This window comes from Pelodiscus sinensis, chromosome 26, assembly GCF_049634645.1.
Source record: "Pelodiscus sinensis isolate JC-2024 chromosome 26, ASM4963464v1, whole genome shotgun sequence".
Lineage (NCBI taxonomy): Eukaryota > Metazoa > Chordata > Testudines > Trionychidae > Pelodiscus > Pelodiscus sinensis.
The window spans coordinates 17,684,022-17,711,072 of NC_134736.1; the positions used below are offsets into that span (position 1 = coordinate 17,684,022).

The window sequence follows — 27,051 nt, forward strand, 5'->3', positions numbered from 1 at the left end:
CCTCTTTAAAGTTGAGCTAAAATCCACCTGTCTCAAATTCCAGACCAGGGGTTACATAAGAATGGCCATAGTGGGTCAGATCAAAGGTCCATTTAGCCCATATCCTGTCTGGCGATAGTGGCCATTGCCAGGTGTCTCAGAGGAAGTGAACAGAACAGGGAATCATCAAGTGGTCCCTTTCCTGTCATCTATTTCTAGCCTCTGGCAGACAGAGGCTAGTGACACCATTCCTACCCAGCCTGGCTAATAGGCATCCGTGGACCTATCTTCCATGAGTTTATCTAGTTCTTCTTTGAACCCTGTTAAAGGCCTGGTCTTCACAATCTCTTTTACAGAGTGGTAATGGTAACTTCTGAGACATTATATACTCCAAGAAACTTGGTCATAGACTGTCACCCTACCACAACTATAACATGCCAGTTCTTCACTTGATAGCCAGAATAAACTTTTTATCTCATAGACACTAACCTCCCCCCCCACCTCCCTCTGTCCTAAAATCAGGTGGTATGTCTACACTTGCAGCCTATTCTGGAATAAGACTACAAATGTAGGCATTTGGAATTGCAAATCAAGCCCGGGATTTAAATATCCCGCACTTGATTTGCATCTTCCCGGCTGGGCGCCATTTTTGAAATTTACAAGCCCGGAATAACTGCCCGCGTCTATACGTGGCAGTGAAATGGGCGTTCAAAATAAAGCCCTATTTCGAACTACCTGTTATTCTTCCTGCAATGAGGTTTAACAGGTAGTTCGAAATTGGGCTTCATTTTGAACGCCTGTTTCACTGCCACACGTAGACTCAGGCAGTTATTCCGGGCTTGTAAATTTCAAAAATGGTACCCGGCCGGAAGATGCAAATCAAGCACGGGATATTTAAATCCCAGGCTTGATCTGCAATTCCGAATGCCTACATTTGCAGTCCTATTCTGAAATAGGTTGCAAGTGTAGACATACCCTGATTTGTCAATTTTAAATGTGTTCACTTTTTTTGATTGTATCACTTTGGTATATATGGTCATGCCGATTTTCTTCCATAATTTGATCTGAGGAAGTGGGTCTGGCCCACGAAAGCTCATCACCTAATAAACCATCTTGTAAGTCTTTAAAGTGCTACATTGTCCTGTCTTTTATTTCAGCAAGACGAGATTAACACAGCTACATCTCTATTACTATTTCACAAATAAGTAGAATCTCTTCATTTCAGATGTAGTAAAAAGCAGGATCTTCTCTGTAAAAATTGAAGAGTCTCATTCTTAGGCAACGTTTTTGGAAAACAATTTGAGCTCATTGAGTGTCCTGAAACAATGGCTAAACTGTTGTGTCTTTTACATTTTATGGCTATAATCTTGCCCTGGACATCCTCTAGAGGGCACTCCAACACATGCCTAAGTAAGCTGTTTTGAATACCTGTCTGATGTGGAGTCAGACCAAAATTCAGTGTGATCCAGCTTTTGTTTCATAGAGTGTCTTCCGAATACGGAAAGGGACTGTGTGTAAATCTGGCCACCTCCTGAACTTGCATTTAAATGAGCAGGTTTTCTACCAGCATTCATGCTAACACCACTAGTACATTCTTGTAGAGCACAGCTTATCCAGCTTTCTACAACAAACTACTTCCTCCTAGAATCTACAACATGAGCAGTGAACTGCATGAAGTTCTTAAAGTCTCCTGAAACACCACCACTTCCTATAGCCTTATTGTATCATTTCTTACTGAAATTATGTTGCTCCTCGCAGCCCCACTGTGCTCCGTACACCACAGGCCCACAGGACCTTTGTTTAAAATGTGCTCTAAAAATATTTCATCAGTGTGTTGGTGAAGGTTATAAAATCACATCTCTAAAAAAAAATCATCATTCCTCCCCTGGGGCTGTCATCGGGGATAGGGGCATCAGTTTAATAGTATTGCGTAGGGCCCCATAAAGCCTAAGGGCATCCCTGCACACAGCTTACAGGAAACACTGGTGAACTTTAAAACCTTAGCCTAAGTAGACAAAAGGGAAGTCATTATCTTCATTTTACACATGGGGGACCAAGGAACAAAAAGGATAAGTGATATACTCAAAGTCACGCAGAGATAGTAGTGGCAGAAATTAACCCAAGTCCTAGACCTAACTCCTAAGTCCAAGTCCAGAGCCTTAACCTTAAGGCCAACCATCCTTTTTCTACAAAATACTGGCTTGCTTTTGACTCTCGCCCATCCAAGTGCCAAATCAGCCATGTAAGTATTCTACTTTGCTAATGAAATCTGAGATCACAACTTAAACCAGAGGGGCCGCAGACCACAAAAGTTGTAAAGAGTAAGCTCACCTACTATTTTTAACTTCTCTTTTCCCATTTTTAATCAGGGCTTGCTCATCTCTTTGCCTGCAGGTAGAAACATTTCCTTCCTTGTCCATTACCTTATCCGATGGAAAAGATTTTTCTACAGAATAATCTGCTACAGTGAAGTTCCCCAAAATGAGATATTTGTCAGTTCCACCTCTCTTCCTAAAGCCCTTCAGCACCATTAGCTCTCACAAAATGTCAATTTTGTTTTGAATTCTTCCCTTGCCCTAAAGGTGAATCTGATTCTGAACCTTCCAAAGTGAGAGAAGAGGCTTTTGCTGCTAATGAGAAATTAGCATGTGATACTATGTGTGATTCACACATTCTGCACACAGAGACCTATACATATAGAATTTACAGGAAACTAAAAGCACTAGTCAACACATACACACAGTCAGAGGCGCTAATCCTAACAGAACATGGTCTGTGAATTATTCATGAAGGAGAAATTTCTTTTCTTTTGTGGTTAGACTCTGAAAACCACAATATGCTGCAAGCATCTGTCTCATTATCTGCAACAACTTTAAAGTCTTCCTGAAAATCTTTATATTTCTGAAAATCTTTCTAAAGATGTCTCAATGGGATCTGAGCAGTTTATTAACTGACAGCTCCCAAAAGGTCCATATACCAGCTTCGCCATTAGAAGCCAATGCAGCTTATAGAAAGCACTGATCTCAATGGCAAGGCCGACAGTCTTCAGTTTAAATTGCTACAAGAGAAACTGCTCTCTAGGGGGAATGAGACTTAGAGCATCTTTTGCTCTCTGTGGAATAAAACCTTAGAAGTCTCTTAACATGATTTTGTTGTATCTCAGTCTGGTTCTTAGTGGACAGGTATTCACAACACAGGAAAAGGATCACCTACACCTCACAGCAATGTCAGATGAGAAGCCAAGAACTGAATTCTCCTCTTCCCTGCAAAGACAAGAACACTCAAAGTCAGATTTCAATCATATTGGGGTAATTGGATGATTCTTGTATTGTTGTGGCCACAACTGTGCTTGTTCGGGGGATAAATTGACAGTTCCACAGTTGTCAATCCAGCACCTTACATAAGCAATTACACTCTTCTCAAAGAAAAGTAGAGCATGAATCGATCATGTAAGTGATTAACTGTGTGCAGGGCCAGTCACTATCTCAAAAAGATATAGGAAATAGAATTGGAAAAGGTGTGGACAAGGGTGACCAAAAGTGATTAGGAGCATCGAACAGCCTCTGTCTGAGACTGGGACGGCTCATTTTGAAAAAGAAGAGGCGACTAAGAGAGAAATATTATAAAGGTCTATGAAATCATGAATGCTGTGGAGAAAGTGAATTGAGTGTTATTTACCCCTTCACATAACACAAGAAAAAGGGGCCATTCAATGACATTATCAGGGTACAAATTTAAAACAAAAGGAAGAAAGGACTACTGCAACACAATGCACAGTCCAGCCATGGAAATTATTGCCAAAAGGCATAACTGGGTTCAAAAGAAAACAATAACTTCCTGGACGATAGGTTCATCACTTGCTATTAGTCAGGGATGCACCCATACTCTGGATGCCCTAAGCTTCTAACAGCCAGAAGCTGGGAGTGAACAAATGGGGAATTGATCATTTGATAATGATGAGTAGTTCTGTGGCACCTTAGAGATTAACAAAATATATAAAATCATGAGCTTTTGTGGGTAAAACCCACTTCATCAGATGAGTTGGAGTGGAAATACTAGAACAGCAAAAAGCATTTACCTGAAGGATCCGTGTTAATGAAGCTAATTAAGTCATGTGGATGTGTCCTATTCATAGCTTTGGATGTGGAAGCATGCTAAAGGCAGGGGGAAATTGGCTTTGTAATGAGTTAATCAGTTAATATCTCTACTCAAGCCCAGGATAACATTGTCAAATTTGCAGCTCTGCTGTCTCTCTCTGTAATTGGAAAAACTTTTAAAAAAATGGTCTAGTAGCATCTTAAAGACTAACAAAACATGTATCATGAGCTTTTGTGGGCAAAACCCACTTCAGATGGCCAGAGTATAAATCCAGATCCAAGAATAAATAAGGGAAGGAGGGAGGATTGGAACTTAACTTAATTCACAAGTTTAATTCTTATGCTAATGGTCTGAACAGGATATAGGATGGCTCACACACTATCTTCCACCTTTTACTGACTTAAAAAACCAACCAACCAACGGAGGTGCTAATTGTTCTGAACAGCCTCTTGTAACTATTTGAACTGTCTCTTCACTGTCTTTTTCTTCCTCCCCACCCCTTTTTCCTTCTTCCCTCGCCTTATTTATTCTTGGATCTGGACTTATACTCCGGAGGAGGAGGGAAGAGGTAGGTGAGGAAATAACTCATTTTTCTAAGGGGGTGGGGGGGGGGGGCACAGCAAAATCTTTTTCCAGAGCTGCACAAATGGATCCTTATATATGGACACTTCACATTTTTTCATATAAAAAAGCCTAAAGTAAATATAAGGCACTGCTGACACCTGTTAACTTTTATGAGGGGCAATGTGCTCTACAAGTTAGAATGCCAGGGACAGTAAGTCTCAGCTCCGGCACTGACAACCCCAGGCTAAATACTGCCATGCATGGGGTGAGAACTGAGACATAAGACAAGGCCGACATTACACTCTAGCTTCACATCCCATGGCACCTACACAGCAGTCAGGTGAGATTTTCACTTAGATTACTAAATAGGGACCCTGCAAATGCATTCCGCATTGCATTATGACTTTCAGAGGGTAAGGTCTTTCAGCAAGAGTCTATAATCAAGCCTCTAACATGTATGCTGCAGCATCCAATGGTGTTAGTCAGGAGCAGCTGTAACTGCAGAAAGGTATGCCCTGCTGCAGATTTCCCTGTCCATCCAAAGAGGAACTTTAGCTCTCTCTTCTTCCAGAAATGTTATTTTGTTTTCAATCCCAAATGCAAACACAATGTACACTTGAAACTTACATGTGTCTTTTCAAAAGATTTCAGTTAACCAGCAATATTTTAAAAGGTCAGCTGTAAATAATTTAGCGGTGGAAGAAATACCCACTGGAGGAAAAGATGAAAAGCATCAGATTTATACATATGCAAAAGTTCAAGGACACAACCATGCACATTAATGAACAGAGAATCACATAATATATTGAAACAATAATATGAAAATGTGCTATCATGCATGAGGAACACTATTAAAAATACACATACCCCAACATATTTACAGTGCTTAAGCCAGCAAGCCACAAACATATACTGATGCAAGTATACAGTCCCACCTGTAGTCATGCACGCCTCAACTGTGCATTTCTTTTAAAATTCATAAAGGAATCAATAAATTTTACTAATACAGGTTGTACCTCCCTTAACCAGGACTCCCTGGTCCGGTAACATCTGCGGTCCAGCATGGATACACCGACCATACATCTCGAATTTTCCAGGACAGTCCTGATTTTAAATACTCTGTCCTGTTGCCCTATATAGCACTGAAATGTCTTGGAAATTCCAGTATTTCTGCAGGGGACAGTGGGGTGGAAGCCCCAAGGCTCCCTGCCCGATCTGGCATGTGAGGAAGAAGGGAGCCAGAAATGGCTTCATGCACGGCCACTTCTCTTCCTTGGCTGGGGGAACAGCTTCACAGGGACCCATTTCCTGAAGGTTTTCTCCTTTGCTCCTATGGACCAAGCTGTCCAATGGCAGCAAAGGGGAAAACCTTTAGGAAGTGCGTCTCTGTGAGGCTGTTCACCAGCTGGGGGAAGGGAAGCAGCAGTGCATGCAGTCTGGCCAATGGGAGCAGCGGGAGGCCATACATGCCTGAAAGCAGGGCAAAAGCAAGTGCCCCCCCACCCCGAGACCTCACCACCCAAGCCCATGAACTCACCACCCTGCTGAGACCCCAAACCCCCAACCTGCTCAGTCACAGCCCTGCCGACACCCCACACCCACAGGCCCCTCATTCATCACCCTACTGACACCCCATACCCATACCCAGAGCCCCCTCACTCACTGCCCTCCCGACACCCCATCCTCGACCCTCAGTTCTTAATTGTACATTTACCTGTGAGATCTGTTTTCTGTTCATCTTATCTGCTGGTGACTCCTATGAGCTGTGATCAGGGGCGGCCCTAGACTAGCTGCCAGCAACTGGCGCCCTAGGCAAACCATGCAATCGGCGCCCCCACCTCCAAACCCCTCAATGATATTATGCACCATTTGGTGCCCCATTTAACTTGGCGCCCTAGGCGACTGCCTAGTTCATCTATATGGACGGGCCACCCCTGGCTGTGATTGCCTTCTTCCATGGGGTGGACAACAAGAGTCCATCTCACTCATCGGGCTGCCTCGTGAGTAGTTGGGTTTGGAGTCTGGGTTCTGGCATATCCAATAGCAGCTGAGGCAAAGGGCCCATCTTTGCCTCTCCCTCCTCCTCAGAACAGTCACTGAAGAAACGCTTTCTCCATATGTGCTAAAACAAAGTCCAAAGTTCTGACAGGGGCGGTATAGGAGTCCGTGTTTCCTCTCGGCACGATTTCGAAAACACGTGTTCTTGGAACAAGATGGTCTCTTGTGTGGCGATGGGGCTTCTGGGGAAGTGCTACTCTCTGATTGATAGAGGGTGGTGGGAGGAGTTCTTAGAAGGGTCACACGACCCACTTCCGGACTGTCCACCCTGCCCTGGAACTTCCCCCTGATTAGTCAAATCTGCTCTCAGGGCAGTCCTAGAGAGTCCAAACCCATCCCTATTGGTAGAAGGTGGTGGGAGGAGTTCTTAGAGGGGTCACATGACACCCTTTACTTCTGGTCATGTATCCCTCGTGACCCCAGAAGTACTACCCCAACGGGTCAGAGGTGTGGCTAACTGGGTCAGGGGTTTACTAATTGATGGTAGAGCCCTTATAGCATGTATCCCCATTTTGGTTAGGAAAATATGGTCACCATAAGTACAGACATTCCTGGAACACAGAGCCCAGGGACAGGGAGCTTTGGTGGCAGGGCAGAAGCACATTCGGAGGTGCCAACAACCCAGTGCGTGTGCACAGGGGGAGGGGAGGGGAATGGGCAGCACAGTGGGGAGTTCAGGCCCCAGCAGCAGCCAGGGAACTCTGTACCCGGTAGTGGCGCTCCAGCTCTCTGCCCCAGTCCTGGCTACACAGCTCCAGCCCTCGCCACAGAGCCAGGTGGCAGCACATCTCCAGCCCTAGATGCACAGCTCCGGCTCCGGCACCAGGTGGCTTCAGAGATCTGCTCCAAGTACGAAGCTCTGGCCATGGCTGTCTTCCGTGGCAGCAGCGGGGTCAGTAGCATCTAGAGAGCCCCAGGGAACTGGGGCAGCAACGGGGACAGGCTGGAGCCCTAATCCGGTGGCAGCACAGGCCAAGAGGGGAGGGACCTTCCCTGATCTGGCAAATCCCCTCATTTGGGACCAGTCAGGTCCCAAGGGTGCCAGACCAGCGAGGTCCAACTTGTACATTCTCACAAGATTTGTTCTGCATTCATAGAGTGAGTAAGTGTAACTTTGGAGGGTTATCCTGGATCTCCAAAAAAAATCTCCTGGTAGCTGAAGGAACAGAAGTTTGACACTGTATAGATCCAAGCACGGGGGTTTATTACACACAGCGCTGGCAGAGTGCCACTTCGCTTACTAGGCTCAGTGAGACGCTACTAAACAATCGATTACTATAAATTACATAGGGTGCAAACGAGCGGAGAGAAGCAACGGGGTGGAAGTTCTCAAGCCCCTGGATAGCTTCTAGCAGCAAGACAAAATTAGCACAAGCCAATAATCATCATTACTTTGCCATAGCTCAGGTTAACATGTTTCCTATTATACAGGTTGTATCCCTCAAACTTTTCCTCTTGCAAGGTATAAGTTAAATCCTGTTTTCAGGTCCATAGAAATGACAGTGGCACTTCCCAAATGGTTGGCCCACAGGTACATTCCTAGAGGGTCTTAAAGCAAAAGAAACAGTATACAGCACACAGCAATGACAATTGTGTATCGTTTATCAATGCGTCCTCTTGAGCTCGGGTTGCCATCTGTGAAGGAGGATGCCGTAACTCAAGCTGACATGCTAGCCCTCTCCCTGAACTCTGGTTGGCATTCGGGGAGTAGGTACTTGTTATCTCTTTCTGAACCCCGGAGTATCTGAGGCCCCTCTTGAATTATGAGCCGTAACTCATGATAAGTCCGCAATTACTGCTCCCCACCTCAGGTTGTGCTTTTTTATGGCTGGTTAAACAAACATGTCTGTTTCTTGCTTATCTCAGCCTTTCTTTAGCCATGTATTGTCCATTGTTAACTAGGCCTCATGCCTCAGACCAGGCCCGTGGAGTTTGGGCATATGTGAAAGATTCTTAAGAGAGACTGTGGTCAAGATCTTACATATATATTAATGGGATTTTGGCCCTTCAGTAGCCCATTTCAACAAAAAATGCCAATAGTAAGAAGCCAAAAAAAAGTCTAAATCAATCATTTTGACTTTCTTGTTATGATAGAGAAGTTTCATTTTGACTATTGTTTTGATACATCGTGATAAACATAAGAAAGGCCATGCTGCTTCAGAGCAATTGTCACCTACATCAGTGTCCTGTCTCCAACAGTGGTCAATACCAGATTTGCAGCAAGTGCTAAAATATTAATTTTATTAGACAATATATATTTAATAGTATATATTTTATGGTTTGCCATTATCAGAACAGTTTGATGGTTGAGAATTGAAATTTCAGAATGTTTGTTTTATGGCTGACGAAGTGGGTCTTTGCATGCATCTGATGAAGTGGGTCTTTGCCCACGAAAGCTTATGCTCCTACACATCGGTTAGTCTATAAGGTGCCACAGGACTCCTCGTCGCTTTTGTTTTATGGGAAATTTTGAAATATCAGCTATCGCTCCAATTTGGAATGATAGCAAATTTTGAAATGTTGCAATGTCCCATGAAATGGAAATTCCCATTTCTGAACAGCTCTAGTCCAGAGATTTTAGACAGGTCTTTGTATAATCATCAGGTGGTCTTCCCATCTGGCAGACAACCCCTGATACTGTGCAGAATCTGCAGATGAAGCAAGAAGGAAAGGGAAATAGGAGAAAGTAAGGTAAAGAGGAGGAAGATAGAGAAATGATCTACATATAAAGGAAGTAGAGTTGATATTGGTACAAGAAAGAAAAGGATGCATACCAGCTTTAACGCACTATACTGCTGCATTTTAACCCTCACAACACAGAACTGCAGACTAATAACCTGGTAGTGGTTTAGATCCAGCTTATAAGGACTCTTCCTAGTACGAAATCCCAGAGGTGTAGCTGTGTTAGTCTGTAACTTTAAAAACAACAAGCAGTCCTGTGGCACTGTAGAGACTAATCAAATATATAGAATCGTGACTCCAGTTCATCTGATGAAGTGAGTTCTACCTATGAAAGCTCATGATTCTGTATATTTTGGTTAGCCTTTAAGGTGCCACAGGACTTCTCGTTCTTCCTAATAAGTTCATTTTTAGAACAAATGGAAAAGTTTAGACGAGATTGAGCATCTGCAGGAAAGAAAGTCTCTGATATTTATTAACAGGCATTCTCAATCCAGAAGCCTAATTGAACTAAAATGTTTCCTTCCAACATTTTTCTGCTGTTTTAAGACTCTAGAGCTGGAAGTCTTAATGTAGTTGGAAAATATACACGTTTCCACCCAGTTCCTGTCCAGGAGCAGACAATAATGGTGCAAACGCTTTCTATGTTATTCCACAGACCTTTACTCCAGCAGCTGAAGAAACAGCTGGTTATTGTTCATGAGACCTTTTGGGGGGTCACCCAGACCAGTAAAGGGATCTGTCACTACCTGCTCTATAACCTTCTGCACATCTTCAGTTCAGAGCCCTAATGCCAAAAGCTTGCCCATAAGCACAAGGTTTCACCCTGACTTCCACAAGCCTAGTTACACTAGCAGGGTCATACCAACAGCCCTTCCAGGCTCGAGCATCCTCAGATCTGTCTTCCTCTTTGAATTCTTAACTATCAGACTTCCCCCTCTAGTTTATCACTCCCTGAAAGCATAAACCAACCCTCTAGACACCAGCTTATTTTGGTGCACACACACCACAGTTGGCACAATAGAAATCTGCCTGGGGTAAAAATAAACAAAATGTTTATTTAATAGAAAAAATGAAGATTCAAAGATGAAATTGTGAGGAAAAGCTAACATATGAAGCGACACAGAAAAACAAAAATGCAACTTCAGCTTTACACTTCTATCTTAAGCCAAAATCTCTGATACCTATAAACTTCTGTACAGTTTCCCAGCATACCCCTGGTCACACGGAAGATCCAGTCCAGCTTTCCATGCACAGCACCAGCCAAAGGACTGTTCCTTTTAAAGGGTTTCCCCCTCGGTGTCTCTCTCAGACCATGGTACCTCTTGAAAAATGAGTGTGAGAAAGTCCCTCAGCTTCAGAGTGGGGATGTCTCCATGTGTTTCCACTAACTCTAATGGCCCATCAACAGGTTGTTATTTGGAGCTGGTTTTGTGTAAATGCCTGGCTTGGAAGATTCTACTCCCTGCTGGGGGCACAGCTGAGAGAGTCAAGGCAGATCAGGTCAAGTATTTTTTATTGACCAACTTCCTTCAAGGATATAACCTCACTTACCTTGTCGTGCTCTCATCCTGGGACCAACACAGCAAATATCAGATTACTGCAGAGATCAGCTGGCTATTGAACCTAGATACCCAGATGGATCCTCTCTCACCTAGCTGGATATTAAACAGAACTCTTCGTCTCAGAGGTGTTAATCTGTAACTTCAAAAACGAAAATTGTCCTGTGGCACCTTAAAGACTAATAAATACATAGTATCATGAGCTTTTGTGGGCAAACCCCACTTCTTCAGATGAGACGATCTTGAGACATTAAGTCATTAATAAAAATGCTGAATAGTAGTAGACCCACAACTAATTCCCATTAGATCCCATTAAATATGCTCTCCCACAGTAGAGTGTAGCTAATTAAATTGTATACAACTTAACTAGGACACACGAGAATTTATTATGAACGGGATGAGTCAAGTAATGCAAGAGCAATTATTCAAGGGACATGCTGAAACCATGCCTGTGTTTCAGAAAGGACTTACAGTTTCCTACACTCTTATCTGACTGTAAAAGAAAGCTCTCCTCTCCACAACGTGGCTTCGACTCAGGTAAAGATTCATTGTGATTAAAGCAGCTCGCAAGTGAGACCGCTCCCCACTGTGTCTCTGGTCTTATTCAATTCAGATTCGAGCTTTAACCTCCTTCCCCCAATCTTAAAAAATTAAGTTAGTTGTGGAAATTTAAGCTGGAGCTTTTCCAGGTTGGAGCTTTCAAGTCCTTGTCAACAGAAGCCTGTGAGTTACAGTTAGAAATTTGCAAAAATCTGACACCTGCCACTTTCCATTGAGCTTTGGGTGGAAAACGTCCCTGGCCTCTTCCATTTTTAATGTCAAAGTCAGCCTGGCAGAAAAAATCACCTCCAGGTAAAGTCATTCAGAAGGGGAGCTCGTGACTGCCCCTCCTTTTCCTCCTCTACAGAGCTGATGCATCCGAACAGAGACGGTTATTTGCACTGGGGATTACTACTTTGAATGTCACTCAACACAGCAGCTCAGCTGACTCTCTGAACTGGAAAGAGGCAGCGGATCCTCTTTTATAGTGTTTCAATTCTGAAAATTAACTCATTTCAGAGGCTAAGGATCTAGTAGTAACTAGCGCTGTCTGGACCTCTGGCACTCCCAAACATCTAATGCTTATACAAAAAGACCAGATTCTGCATTGGTGTAAGCCGATATGGCTTCAGAGAGGTCAACGGGGCTATGCCAACTTACAATGATGCAAAATCAGCTCCATTGCTAAACCGGAGCTGGTAATAGGGTTGTTGATGGTTAACCGGTAGGGATTGTTCCGCGCTGCCAGGGAGCTACTCCCGCCCAGCCAGACCAGCCTCTGTCTATGGCAGGCATGGGGTGCACCATGAGCAGAGGCACTCCAGCCCAGCTGAAGCTGCCCCTGTCTGCAGCAGGGGGGAGGGGGCGCTTGAGACCATCCATGGAAGGCAGGGTAGCTGCTCCAGGCCAACTGGGGAGTGGCCTCCCCTGCCAGCATCCCCCTTTTAATCGTTTAACTGGTTAAACTTATCAATTAACTAGTTAACCAATTAAATGGCATTTTACATCCCTAGCTGGATCTACACCAAGACCAGCCTTCCATAGTATTTTAACATCTGCTTCTGGCCCTGAACTGAAACTGGAGGAACAGAGGCTGCTACAAAAAGGAAAGATAACAGGGATGTAAAATGTATTGGAGCTTTTCAAGCCTTAGATATCAAAACCGTCCACCAAGATCTTGCAGGGAGCCTGGGGAATTGAAATCTGAACCAGAACCACAGGCCTCAACACTCCCAAACTCTGTTGAAATGTGGAGCTTCTTACAGGTATTGTAAAATCCAACCCATTTGTAGCTTAAATTCTTTTAAATTCTCATTTATATTAAGTCAAAATCCCTACCCCAGTACAGGACACATGGGAGGGAAGTGCCTAAAGTTCCTCTTGAAAAAGGTAGGAGCTGAAATCCATAGAAAGGTGTAGAGCAGGGGTCTCCAACCTTTTTAACCACAAGATCACTTTTTCAATTGAATTGCAGTGTGAGATCTACCTCAAACCCACAAGCCCAATTGCCCTGGCCTGATTCTCTTTCCCCCCTTCTCTGAGGCCCCACCCCTGCTCTCTCTATTGCCCTTCCTCCCTGAATCTCATTTGCTTTCAGCAGGCTGCAGTGGGGGTGCAGGCTCTGGTCTTGGGCCATGGGATTGGTGTCCTGGCTCGCTCCAGTGTCCACCCCATCCTTCTGAGGGTCCCTTTTCCTGCCTTCCTGGTGTAGGGGATTAGTTCATCCCTGGGGCAGCCTGTGTTGGCTGTCCAGCTGCTCCCAGGATGGATGGGACTTAAACCCATCACCCTGTGCTCTCCAGGGCTGCATCTAGACTGGCAAGTTTTTCCGCAAAAACTGCTGCTTTTGCGGAAAAACTTGCCAGCTGTTTACACTGGCCACTTGAATTTCCGCAAGAACACTGATGATCTCATGTAAGATTGTCATTGTTCTTGCGGAAATACTATGCTGCTCCCGTTCAGGCAAAAGCCCTCTTGCGCAAATTTTCCCCGGCGGTTGCCCAGGGCCGCCAATTAATTAGGACCAGCCCTGTTGATGAACACTGGTGTAGAACAAAGGTGGTCACAGCATGGGGTGTTTTTTTCAAAAAATGGGCTTTCCTCTATCTGTGACTAATTTGTTGCCTCCCACCTGTTGGGTTTGAGGCCAGAAATCAACTTGCAGTCTGCAGACTTAACTGTCCTTAGATAAAAGGTGAGTAAGAAGCTGAGTTAGGGTGAGAGAGACCTGCAAGGAACAGGAAGACTCCTGAAGGAGATCCAGTACCAGGGAAAAGGACCTGAAAAGCAGAACCCTGCACAGATGCAAAACTGGTATCTGCATCTGCAAAAATGAACCACAGATATCTGCATCCATATCTAGGATGAGGATATCTGCAGCTATACGCAAATTTGCAGGGTCCTATATACAAAATTTGTTTTTGCATCTGCAAGTGTATCTGCAAAAATGACCCGCAGATATCTGCATCCATACCCACAGATATAAAGTGGATAGCCACAGATTTGAGGGATTCTACTGACAGGGGCTCTCCAGGTCAGCTGCCCCAAACAACTGGATGGAAACACCTAGTGAGGAGGAGTCCTTAGGAGGGTCCAGGCAGCAGGATGCAGCTTATCAGTTTTAAACTTTTGTGGAACAGTTCCGTTTTGAAAAATAAACCCATCCCTCAGTCAGGAGGTTGAGAGTCAGCTGCAGCTGGGAGCTTCTGATACAGACTCAGGCGAGTTGGCCCCACCATCTTACACTCTGTGCTTCTCTGCATGCGCTTGCAGAGGAACATACATCCCTGGCATCTCACTAATTCCCTCTCCAGCCCGAAATTAGGACAACCAAACCGACCCGCAGGCCCACTTTCTTCACGGCATTGAGTTACCCTGTCAAGAAGCTGACACTGCAAATGTCCCTCACTGAGCTTAATGGATTCCTTTAGCTCAACACAGAGTGGGTTTTCACTAAAATCTTCAGAAACTTGCTGAAAACATCAGTTGGCACTGAACATTATAGCCATAATGTTTTAAAATAGAAGGAAATAAAAGCAAAGAGATGTCAGTCTCCCCTCACTAATGCCATAGGATACCAATGCTCTTTATTTATTAATGGGTACTCTCACTTCAGCCCAGCTATCTGAACATCTTCATGAATATTTCTATATGCAGGGGGAAAACTCCTTCTGCCTCTATCTTCTTCCCAGTGGGAGGGTCACAGAAAACAGCTTCTTTATAGACTCTGAGACATTAAAATTCCGCGAGTACAAAGCCTGTTTTGTCTATTTAGTATAATACCATTTTTCAGAAGCACTGAATCCACAGTCTCTGAATTGCCAGGATACACTTTTACACATCTACTATTTAAGGCTGTTATTGTTCACTTACAGCTTCATCCTTCTGTGATCCTTTACAAACACCGTTGCTCTAGGGCCCTACCAAATTCACGGTCCATTTTGGTCAATTTCATGGTCGTGGCTCTAAATTTGGTAATTTCTAAGGACAGATAACCAGGAAACGCAAAAAACAGGTTTTCTTTCAGTCAAATATTTGTCCATGAGTAATTAAGCATTTTATGGTTCACAGTGGCTCTTCTCTCAGCAGTCAGAGCTGAATATTAATGAAGGTATATGAAAACTTCAGAGAAATGTATCAGGAAGAATTTGGGAATTTCCTTACATGCCTCTAATACTTAGAGGTAAATATTTCCTGAAATGTCCTCCCACAATCCAGAATTACATTGCCACGTATCAATGCTCTCCTTGGTACAGCACCATATGAAAAAATTGAGCAAGATCTTTTGTCTTCAGCTGCCAAATTGACGGTACTGTTTATACATACCAGCATTTCTCTCTACATAGAATAAAGGATTGTGTCTTTGCTTGGAGAAAAACACAGTACAATGGCCCTTCCTTAGTTCTCAAATTCTCTTAATTCTCATTTCAGTATAGGTATGTCTATACTGCAGAGTTTTTCCGGGATAGTTTTTCCGTTGCGTCCAAGCAACACATTTGCTCTTCCGCTTTTTTTTGCGAAAGAGCAAGCGTGCTCTTTCAGGGAGCCCTGTATGCCTCGTTCTATGAGGGATAAGGGCTCTGCCAAAGAGGAGGCTTTTCTGCCATTTGGCCCTAACCCTAGACTGGGCCAAATAGCGGAAAAGCCTCTCTCAGAAAAAGTGATAGTGTAGACCCAGCCTATCAGTCATCTTCAAGTTCTCCGGTGCGAGTTACATAACAGACCATCTAACCCTATTATTCATACTATTGTAGGCAGGTACTTGGATTTTGAATTTTGATTCCTGCTCTCTGTGTAATATTTATGTACATCCCTTGACAAGCATCGAAGTCCTCAATGAAATTACAAACAACACAGATGTGAATTATACAGATCACCATTCTCCATCACCTCTGTGACAGCAGCAGCCATAACAACAGAATTGCCAACACTGCACAGCAGTTTCCTGAGACAGAAGATGAATAGGGCCTTACGTTGAAGCTACAAGACAATTTCAAGGAAGGGGGGTTTAAATACCCATTTTGGAATTTGCATGGCAGAGTTTCAGAAGTCTGCCATGGGCACAAGGAGCCAGGGCTTTGGATTTCTCTCTCTTGAAAGATGCTAACTCCACACAGTCCAGCACTACTAATGTCATGCCCGAGCCTTCCTTCAGTTCTCCCTTCAAGGCACACAAACCCCTTAATCCCAGTGATAGAAATGTAGCCGTGTTAGTCTGGTGTAGCTGTAACAAAATACAGGACTATGTAGCACTTTAAAGACTAACAAGATGGTTTATTAGATGATGAGCTTTCGTGGGCCAGACCCACTTCCTCAGAAAAAACAGTTTCTTGCCATTTCAACCAGAAAGGACACTGTCTCAACAACTTAATTACCTGCATCCTGCTTCAGAAGCCTTTTAAATCTGCACTTGAAAGGGAATCCTCTGAACTGTCATTCATGCTAAAATTCGACACTCTACTCGTGGGTCTCAACAAAGACCCCAGCTATCTTACCCATTACAAAGATAGCTTCCCCAATTATCACCTCTAATATCATTAGCTCACAGATATTTACCTTCCCCCACTCCCCCCGCATCCCCCTTCTGTTCTGAAATTTGATTTGTCCTTTTCATATGTGTTCTTTTTTTTAATTGTATCCTTTGGTAAATATGGTTGTGACAATTTTCTTCCACTATTTGATCTGAGGAAGTGGGTCTGGCCCACAAAAGCTCATCATCTAATAAACCATCTTGTTAGTCTTTAAAGTGCTCATAGTCCTGTATTTTGTTTCTCTTAATCCCAGATCCACTTTGTGGCATAATACGAATATGCCTTGGAGCAGGGGTTCCCAAACTTTTTGACACGGGGACCAGTAAATCCATTTGCAAACTTTTGGAGGACCGGTAACATTCATTTGCATATTCATTAATCAAATGATGAATATTCAAATAAGTTGTTTCTGGTCCCCAAAACCCCCAGTGCCCAGCTTTAACAAAGCTTTTGATATGGTCACCCACAATATTCTTGCCAGCAAGTTAAGGAATATGGATTGGATAAATGGACTGTAAGACAGACAGAAAGCTGGTTAGGCCAGGGTTTCCCAAACTTTTTACTTTAGTTGGAACCCTTTTTTTCCCCCAGTACTGTTTTTTGCAGCCCAAAAATATAAACACGTAAAAAACAAAATACCAGACATATAACATGTCTGGTATTTTCTCATTAGGTAAGTTGTATTATTACTAGATGTATCAGTTTGTAGTTTCGAACTGCCCGGCTGGTAAATGTGCTCAGGCTGCATGAGTGTGTCTACCAGCCAGCCAGTTCGCAACTACTCGAGGGGTGTGGGGGGAGGAGAGAGGGGGGACAATAGAATCCCGGGGCCGGACTAACTCGTGCTTTGTGGGGAGGAGGGGGGGGAAGGGGGCAGCGCCCCGAGATCTACATATGGCCGGGTCAGTCCCACTCCCCACAGGCCGATTCATTCCTCCCCCCTGCTCCCCTGCTCCCCCCTTCACCTCTGTCCAGCCCCTCTTCCCCCAACCCCCTCCTGGGCAGCCAGGTCTCCCCCGCTTCTCCTCCCAATCTCCCTTGGCCAGCCCTGCTGCCCACATCCACCCCTCATTTCGGCGGCCGTTCCTCCCACCCCCATATCTTCCCCGGCCAGCTCCCTGCCCCCAACCTCACGCCCCCCTCCCCCGGCAGCCCTGCTTCCACTGGCCCCCCAATCTCCCCAGCCCACCCTGATTCCCCAGTCCAGTGCTGCTTCCGGTGGCCGGCTCTCCCCTCCTCCTCCTCCTCGCCCCCTTTCCCTCCACCTCCCCTAGCTGCAGACTCCGCCCAGGCCGGCAGAGGGCTTGGAGGACCTGGCACCACACGGGCACTCCGGGAGCGCAGAACACCCCGGCAACCACTCTGAGGCCCAGTAGTTTTTTCCTGCATCCCGGTACCAGGCTGCAGCCCATAGTTTGGGAAATGCTGGCCTAGTGAGACTGCGGAATCTCCGTCACTGGAGATATTTCAGACCAGGTTAGCCAGACGCCTGTCAGGGATGAGCTAGGGCAACTCAACGTTGGAAGCCCCAGGGGCCACACTGATGCTTACAGAACATGCTGAGGGCCTCAACCTAAGTGTGGTTGCATATGCAAGCAAATAGATACAAATAGCTTCTCTCACACTGACAGGCATGAATACAAAGATGAAGGCAAGACTACACAACACACAGGCCCCATTTAAGTCAGTTCTGCTGATATTAATAAAATTCAATATTTACCCGATTTCTACCCATGTGACAGCACTTCTCATGAGCAATGACAGTCCAAGAATTTAACTACTAAAACACATATCAACAGAAGATCATTACACTGACTATTTTTTTGTTTCAGCTCCCACTCACTGGCCATGTGTGATCCCCACATAAACCCAAACTGCGCCATGGGGCACAAACAATCTGGCCGTGGGCAGCATACCAAGTTATTAATAAATATTTTATAAACCTTTCCTTTTCTCTCTGCTGCCATGTCTCCTCTTCTTGCGCCATCATCTCCCCTGGTGCCTGCTGCCCCCCAACTCCTCACCCTCCTCTGATGTCCTGACTCCTGCCCTTCTCACTGTCCTCAGCCCTCCTGCAACCTGCCCCCCTCCACCAGCCCTTCTCTCCCCCTGTGCCCACTTCTCCAGTAGCCCCACTCTGCTCATGTGAACTACCCCTCTTCTAACACCTCCCTCTACACACCTGCCCTGCCTCTCTCCTCTGGTGCTGGTCCCTCCCCTGCAGGTGTCTGCCCTTCTGCTTCACCCCAGATTCCCCTGGCACCTGCACCTTCCCTTAGCCCTGCACCCTCCTAGTGTCCCCCCTTCCCTTACTGCCCGTACCCCCTTTGCCCTCTTTTTCCCTGATACCCACCCCCTCACCACTCTCTGCCCCATTCCCCTCCTGCCCCTCACACATGACTTGCTGCATCCTGGCCTTCCTCATGCCCACCCCTTCTTTCAAGCCTTCTCCCAGCACCTCCCCCTGCAGCCCCCAATGCTCTTCCCCTCTTCTCTCCCAGCATCACCCTGTCCCCCCTCCCACTGACAGCTCCCCTCCTGCCCTTTCGATTATCTGCACTTGGCCCCCTGGCATTTGTCTCTCTCCTGCACCCCCGTCTCTTGGTGCCTTTCCCTCCCCCCGCCCTAGCCCCTTCTCCTTCCACCTCTCCTCCTCCGCCGCCCACTCCTCTCCTCCCCTGCCCCTGCCTCTGCCCAAGCCCAAGCCCCCCTTCACCGCTGCCACCTCCACCTCTGCCTCCGCCTCCCCGCCGCCACACAAGCCTGTTCCCTACCGTCTGCCTTCCATGTTGCAGGGCTGGGGGCCGCGCTCAGGCCCCGGAGGATGAACCCGGAGCCAGTGTGGCCCCGCCACGTGCCTCCAAAGAGTTTTAAAAGCCCGGGCCGTGACGTCACGTCATGCCCGGGCGTCCTCCTCGCCCACGTGCAATGCCACACATGGGCAGCAGCAGGCAGCGAGGAAGAGCCGCGCACGGCAGGGACGGTCCGGAGCCGAGGGGGACGCTCTGGGGGCGGGGTGGGAGGACGCGCAGGAGGGCCAGCGGGGAGGGGGCTGGGGCCCGGTCCAGGCAGAGCCGGGGGAGAGACCCAGCTCCACATATTGGTGGAGCAGTGTCCCCAGCTCTGTAACTCGCCGGCACTTCCAGGTTCAGGGGCGCATGGCCCGATTCGACCGGTCGAATCGGCCTAAGGCCGGACCTGCCAGCAGCCAACAGGCACGCTGAGGCCCGGTATTTTTTTCCCCATGGCCCAGTACCAGGTTCCCATTGTTTGGGAAACGCTGCCTTGGAGGAATCTCATCCAAGTACCAGCTATGCTGAATGCTGCTTGGCTGATCAGCCATGAGAAGAACACAGCCCAAGATGGACTGTTGGCACAGCTGGGTCAAGCCTGGGTACTTCATGCATTTGTTTGAGAAGGCAACTGCATTTCTAATTCAACTGATCCCCTCTTTCCTGCAAATGGATTTGCACGTGTAGGCTAGGACTTCCACAGGCTTCCAATTCTCATAGAAATTTAGCAGATGTTGAGCATCTAAATCCCATGCATCAGTATAAATTTCCTTCGATGCTTTGTTCTCCAATTCCAACATTTCTGATGGACGCCTGACTTGTAAACCAGACGTATGCAGTGGCGTTGTAGCCACCTACGTCCCAGAATATTAAAGACGCAAGGTGGGTGAGGGGACCTCTTTTATTGGACCAAATTCCATTAGTGAAGGAGTCAAGCTTTCAAACTTACTCGGAGTTCTTCAAGTTCTGCAAATCATATGACAGTCTTGCTTGATTTTTTTTCCCAGTTTCCATTTAATTAAATGTTTGCAGATGGGGGCGAGGACTGTGTGTGCCAGTGACAGTTCAGGACAGTGCTCCAAACCAATTGTACACAATGCAGAATAATGAAAATCATAAAAAGTACACATAATTCGTGCCTAATAATGAATAGCAGAGGGTGTACCCAAATCCAAGTAAATATGAAAAGGCTGCCAAATCTGTCTATATAAATACTAATGATCTCACATGTTTTCAGAAGATGTATGGAAGAGAGGTGATATTTTTATCCTGCTAATGATATGTGAAAGCAATAGGCTAGAGTTCTGTTTTAGTTTTTTAACTCTTTCATAGGTATATGAATGGTCTGACCAATTATAATTGGTACCTGAGTTAAGACAACTGGGATTTACTAGAGAGCAGTGCTCCCTGTAAGCTGAGTGCTTGGGCTGCTACCCAGGAGAGATTCAGGTACCACGCAGCTGATTAGCAGAATGCCCACAACCACCCATAGCCAGTAACATGTTTTCTACTGGTGGTGCACATCTGCACATACTATATGTAACAACATTTATTCTGCACACAGATGGAAAAAAGCAGAGATTCGAGACCAATGATCTAGCAAGTTTTGTATCCTGGCTCCAGAAGGGGCCTGCACTAGATGCTTCAAAAAGCAGAAGGAAAAAACACACATGAAATTGCTTAATTGTGCAATGCTGGGTTGGCTGTAAAATGATCCCGCATGGAGGAACATCTTTCTTCAAACCCATGCAATATTAGCAAGAACTTCCGAGGGCGAATTTGGAGATTAATCCATATTTTAAAGCCAATATTTTCACCGATTATTTTTTTCTTTGTTGGCTGCAAATGTTTATTTGTTTGAATGAAGCATTGGTGGATCCTATGATTGGGGTCTGCCCCGCACACTCAGAATAGAAACAAAAATGCAAAGCTAAGCAATTATACTTCTTCAGAACTCGTCTCCACGGTTATGTTAACATTGCAACTTTTCTAGATACAGAATCTATGCAGTACAGTCTACACTGCAGGGGAAGCATTCTACAGATTTCACATTTAGTACATGTCATTGTGGAGCCTTTGGCTATTATCTTTGAGAACTCATGGAGATTGGGAGAGGTTCTGGATGATTGGGAAAAGGCAAATGAGGTGCCCATCTTTAAAAAGGGAAGAAGGACGATCCAGGGAACTACAGACCAGTCACCTTATCTCAGTCCCTGGAAAAATCATGGCGGGGATCCTCAAGAAATCCATTTTGAAGCACTTAGAAAAGGGGAATGTGATCAGGAACAGTCAACATGGATTCACCAAGGGCAAGTCGTGCCTGACCAATCGGATTAGCTTCTATGATGAGGTAACTGGCTCTGTGGTCATGGGGAAGTCAGTGGATGTGATATACCCTTGACATTAGCAAAGCCTTTGATATGGTCTCCCACAATATTCTTGCCAGCAAGTTAAGGGAGTATGGATTGGATAAATGGACGGTAAGGCGAATAGAAAGCTGGCTAGATTGTTGGGCCCAACGGGTAGTGATCAATGGCTCCATGTCTGGTTGGTAGTTGGTTTCTAGCAAAGTGCCCCAAAGATCGGTTCTAGGGCCAGTTTTTTTCAACATCTTTATTAATGACCTGGATGAGGGGATGGATTGCACCCTCAGCAAGTTCACAGATGACACTAAGATAGGGGGAGAGGTATATATGTTGGATGGCAGGGTTAGGGTCCAGAGTGAGCTAAACAAATTGGAGTATTGGGCCCAAAGAAATCTGATCAGGTGTATTGATGTACAAAATAAAGGACACATGTGTTCAAAAATAGAAACTATCTTTATTGAACAAAACTTGGGGAGACTGGGAAAAGGAGGTGGGAGGGGAAGAGAGGATGGGAGAGGGGAGGGCAACTAAAATGATCAGGGGTTTGGAACAGGTCCCATATGAAGAGAGGCTAAAGAGACTGGGACTTTTCAGCTTAGAAAAGAGGAGACTGAGGGGGGATATGATAGAGGTCTATAAAAGCATGAGTGGTGTGGAGAGGGTGCATACAGAAAAGTTTTTCATTAGTTCCCATAATAGAAGGACTAGAGGACACCAAATGAAATGAATGGGTAGCAGGCTTCAAACTAATAACAGAAAGTTCTTCTTCACAAAGCAAATAGTCAACCTGTGGAACTCCTTGCTGCAGGAGGCTGTGAAGGCTAGAACTAAAACAGAGTTTAAAGACAAGTGAGATAAGGTCATGGAGGTTGGGTCCATGGAGTGCTATTAGCCAGGGGGTAGAAATGGTGTCCCTGGCCTCTGTTTGTGGAAGGCTGGAGATGGATGGCACGAGACAAATGGCTTGGTCATTGTCTTCAGTCCATCCCCTCCAGGGTCCCTAGTGTTGGCCGCTGTCGGCAGACAGGCTACTGGGCTAGATGGACCTTTGGTCTGACCCAGTAGGGCCATTCTAAGCTCAGGGCTCAGGGTCGGGGGTCTTAGTGGACCACCTTGATTTTCATGCAAACCTGCTCCTGGGTGGCCAGGCTGGCAGCTATCCTTCCCTAGATGGCCACTTTCCTGTGCCTAGTGCAGAGGTTGTGGATGAGGTCCACGATGCCCACACTAGACCAGGCGGGTGCCCGCCTCTTGCGGACCTGGGCAGGCTCCCGGGAGCCGCCAGGCTGGTCCTGGGAAGAGGCGGAGGGCTGGGTGGCAGCAGGTGGCTGGCTCGAGCCGTGCCAGGTGCAGGGTCTGCTGGCTGGGTGCTAGCAGGCTTGCACCTGGCACAGGCACCGTAGCCAGACCATGACCCTTTAAGGGCTCCGGGGCCGGGAGGGGGGCAGACGAGTTTCCCTGGTGGTGCCCAGAGTGGCCACCAGGGAAAGCTGGGGAGGGCTAGCCTCCCACTAGCTCGAATTAAGGGGCTACACAGCCCTTAATTCGAACTAGGTGTTAGTCCTCGTAGAATGAGGTTTACCTAGTTCGAATTAAGCGCTCCGCTAGTTCGAATTAAGTTCGTACTAACAGTTTGTATGTGTAGCGCCTATCAAAGTTAATTCGAACTAACGTCTGTTAGTTCGAATTAACTTTGTAGTGTAGACATACCCTAAGGTGCTGCATTACTATTGGTTGTTTGTTAAGTTTTTCTGTTACAGACTCACTCGGCTCCCTCTCCGAAGCTTCTCAGCAACTGTGTTACTCTGCTGGGGAGCTGTTACCCCAACTCTGTGCCTCTGTCAGAGGAGATCCGAGGCTCAGCGGTATGATCAGCACACCGAGTGGCAGTCTCGTGGGGTTCTCTGTGATCCAACCCAGCACAATCCTCACACAATGATTTTCACCTTAGAAGAGTTCTCCACACAATGCAAGTATCCCCACAGTGCTACTATCTCCCTGGCAGCGGTCATGGAGGTTTGAGATTCTAACCACAGTGTAAGCTGCTCTCCTGAAAATGTAATTGCCTGAGACTCCCCCAGTGAGGTTATTTCCACCATTGTTTGGTGCTCAGCTGCCACTAAGCACGAACGGAGATCTCCGCACAACGATATTTTCTGAAGGTACAGACAGTGAGCATCACAGTACGGTCAATATGAATGTACAATTATCCTCTCAGCAGAGCCCTGCAAATCTGTGGATATCCTCTTTATATGTGCGGATATGCCGATGCAGATATCTGCAGCTCATTTTTGCAGATACAAATTTTGTATCCATGCAGGGCTCTACCTCTCAGTGCTCTGCCTGCAAATATCAGCATCATTCTGGCAAATCCCTAGGGGGTGTATATCGGCCTCCTTGCACATTGAAAGCTGCCAAGATCAATCTCTACTTAGATCCTTAGGAGGATCTGCCTGGATGTTCAAACTGTCCCTCAATGGTGATCTTCTCAGACCACTGAAACTTCGGCAGTCGTGATTGCCAACTGTGTAGTGGCATTCCTTTATAAATGTGCTTTATAATGCCTTGGTCTCCATCTTACTAAGACCCTATTGTCGTGGGGCACGTTCCCCCCGGACTATACAAGCGTCTCCGGTGCCTGTTGTAAGGCCCCTTGCTCTGGGGCAAACCCAGTCTGCAGGCTGATTTATACTCAGTGCCCCTCTACCAGGGAATATATGGCCCGGATGCCAAGTTCAAAAGTACCTTCCCCTCTACTGGCCCTGCGGCCTAGTCAGGCGTATACTGCCCTTCCTCAGGGCATGCACAGCCTTTTGGCTTCGTTCACAGGTGAGCCTCTCCCAAGGTCTTGGGAGCTGGATTGTGGTGGGATGGGAAGACAGGGGGACTTGGGCCCTCCCACTCCACCAGGTCCCAGCCCAGGGACCTGTAGACAGCAACAAATTTTGCTGTCTGCTCAGTGGGGATTCCTACTGATACGCACCGAGCCCCCGGGGACGATCCTCCGCCCTGGGCCACTTCCTACCACAAGGAGAGTTCTGTTCCGTCCCGTCTTACTGCTCAGCAGGCCAGTCCCAGTCTGGGGGCCTCCTTGTTCGGGGCTGGGGCAGCTGCTCAGGATCTCCAACCTGTGCTCCTTCCCCTCTGGTGACTCCCCCCAAGGGGCTGGCTCCTCGGGCTTTTATTCCTGGCCTCTCTTTTGAGCATGCCCAGCAGGGCCGTGGGGGTGGGGCCCTCTCAGCCAACTGGGCTAGGGAAACTCCCTGAGGCTCAGTGTGGGGGAGCCCTCCCCCGTCACACCTACTGCGAAAGCATTTGAAACTGAAGCAGCTCTGAGGAAGGTGGCTGCCTGAGTCAGGTATAAATATCCTCATTGCTCATCTGATCTTGCTAGTTACTACAGAATAGGTGACAAAGACAAGACGACAACTGAGGCAGAGTTCTTACCTGGGTGCAGTTGCCAGCAGAGTGCTCCAGACTGGGGATGTTAACTAGCAATTACTTTACTAGGCGAGTAGTTGATGGAATTTCTATCGACTTCTTGACTAGTCAATAAGCACTTCTGTGTTCCACCTTTGAAATGTACAAGAGCCCCAGTGGGGCTCTGATAGAGGCTACAAGGGAGGAGGGGAGCAATTAGTTGACTAGTCCTTTAGATTCCTACTTCAGACTATGGCACAAAAGCTGAGGTCTTTTCTTAAATAGACTACCACTAGGTTTGGTTCAATTAAATTATCACCATCTATGGTGCTCATCAAGTCATGGTTATCACCACCAGCTGACACTTGCCAAGGTTACAGACTTGACTCCATCATAACCCAGTAACTCCTTGCCAAATGCTTCCAAACAAATGGAGTCAGGTCTATGAACCCATTTCAGGATACTTCTTGAATGGGCCTGAATGGTGATTTTCACAGTGCAAAATTGCTCTCTTTCAAGCCCAAGTGCAGTGGTGTTTATCCCTTCAGCCCTTGGTACAACCCAGAACTGTCTGTCTCTCTCTAATATAATTACAAGTTGTGAAACTTCTCCATGTATTTTTAACTTCCAAATGTCAGGTTGTTATCTGGTAATTGCAGTAAATGCTCTTCTGCCTTTCCGAAGTAAACTGGGAAAACAGTACCAAACACACACACTGTTCCACAGTGACTTGTTTAGAAGTGGGAAGCTGGCAAGGAAAAGAATGATAGTGCTACACCCCATTGCAGCTCAGTAATACAGAAGCCCTTCCAAGAGTAATCCAGAGACACTGAGACTGGGACCAGCCAGAGCAATCTTCACCAGCAGAGGGCCGGGCTGCAGGAGCCCCCTGTGGGATCCCAGCCACTCTGCACCAGCCCTCCACAGTTAACCAGTTAATTAAAATCATATTGTTTAACCAGTTAACTTTAATGAGTATTTACATCCCTTACAGGGACCACTGAGAAAGGGAGAGGGAAGTCTGTTCTACAGCCTTAGCTGAGAGCCAGCTGGTTCACATGGCTTTAGCCCCTAAGGTTCCAGATTCATTCCCCTGATCAACCACCAAGGTCCATCATCTCTACAAAAGTTTCTCTTTCCCCCTTCCTATGGGAAAGGAAGACAACTATATGCAAGTCAAGCAGCCAAGGTCACTTGTCCAGATAGAAAGCAGAGGGTGTGACGGGAGTAGGATTTGACCCCACATCTCCATCGGGAGGCTAGACCACCCAACCAAGGGAAAGACAGGACCTGGCGTCTGGCACCTTAGACCACTTGGCCAACCTGACACTTGTTACTGGGCAGTGCTCAGGCAAGGGAATGCAGAGGCTCCTTCATGAGAGTACACTTCCCAACTTGCATCTGATTCTGGCTGGGGACAGAAAAGGCTGTTTGCATTCTCTGCTCTCTCCCACCAGTCACATCCTTCAGCTCACAGACACATACTGTTTCCTAGAAGCACCTTTTACAATCAGCCTATATTTCAATTGCTACAGCTCCTCTCCCACCCCCAAAGGGCTTAATAGCTGTAGCTATTTAAAGGGCTTTCCCTTTCCCTCCTCCCCTTGGTTTCTTGGGGCCATTAGTGCTTTTCATAGCTACAATTAGCTGAAGGCCAAACGCAACCTTTTAAAACACCAGAGCTCTTCCTTTCATCAATCACTCTGCAGAGAGATGGAATTAGGGCCTCCAACGTTAATTTCATCAGACAAGGAACTGATTTCCTCTGGGGTGCTGCATGACTTCCTGCGTCAGCACAAACTAACCCTAACTGCCTTGTCTCGGTCATGTGCGAAGCAAGTCGAGGGAGATGAGGCAGCTGGTGGACAGCTAGATTGCTCCGTTTGGATATCTAAATGCACTGGAGCTGAAGAATGGAGTTCTCACTATTCTTACCCTCAATAAGGATGAGTTGGGATCAGGG

General features: G+C 46.4%; 1 protein-coding gene across 1 annotated transcript in view; it reads right to left on the minus strand.

The window, feature by feature from the left end:
• Positions 1-25,281, minus strand: part of LOC102453385 (protein Aster-B) — a 337,552-nt gene extending 312,271 nt beyond the window's left edge. Inside the window, exon 1 of the mRNA XM_075909418.1 lies at positions 25,116-25,281. The gene's annotated coding sequence lies outside the window, so the exon portion shown is untranslated. The remainder of the gene's footprint in view (positions 1-25,115) is intronic.
• Positions 25,282-27,051: the final 1,770 nt, after the last annotated feature.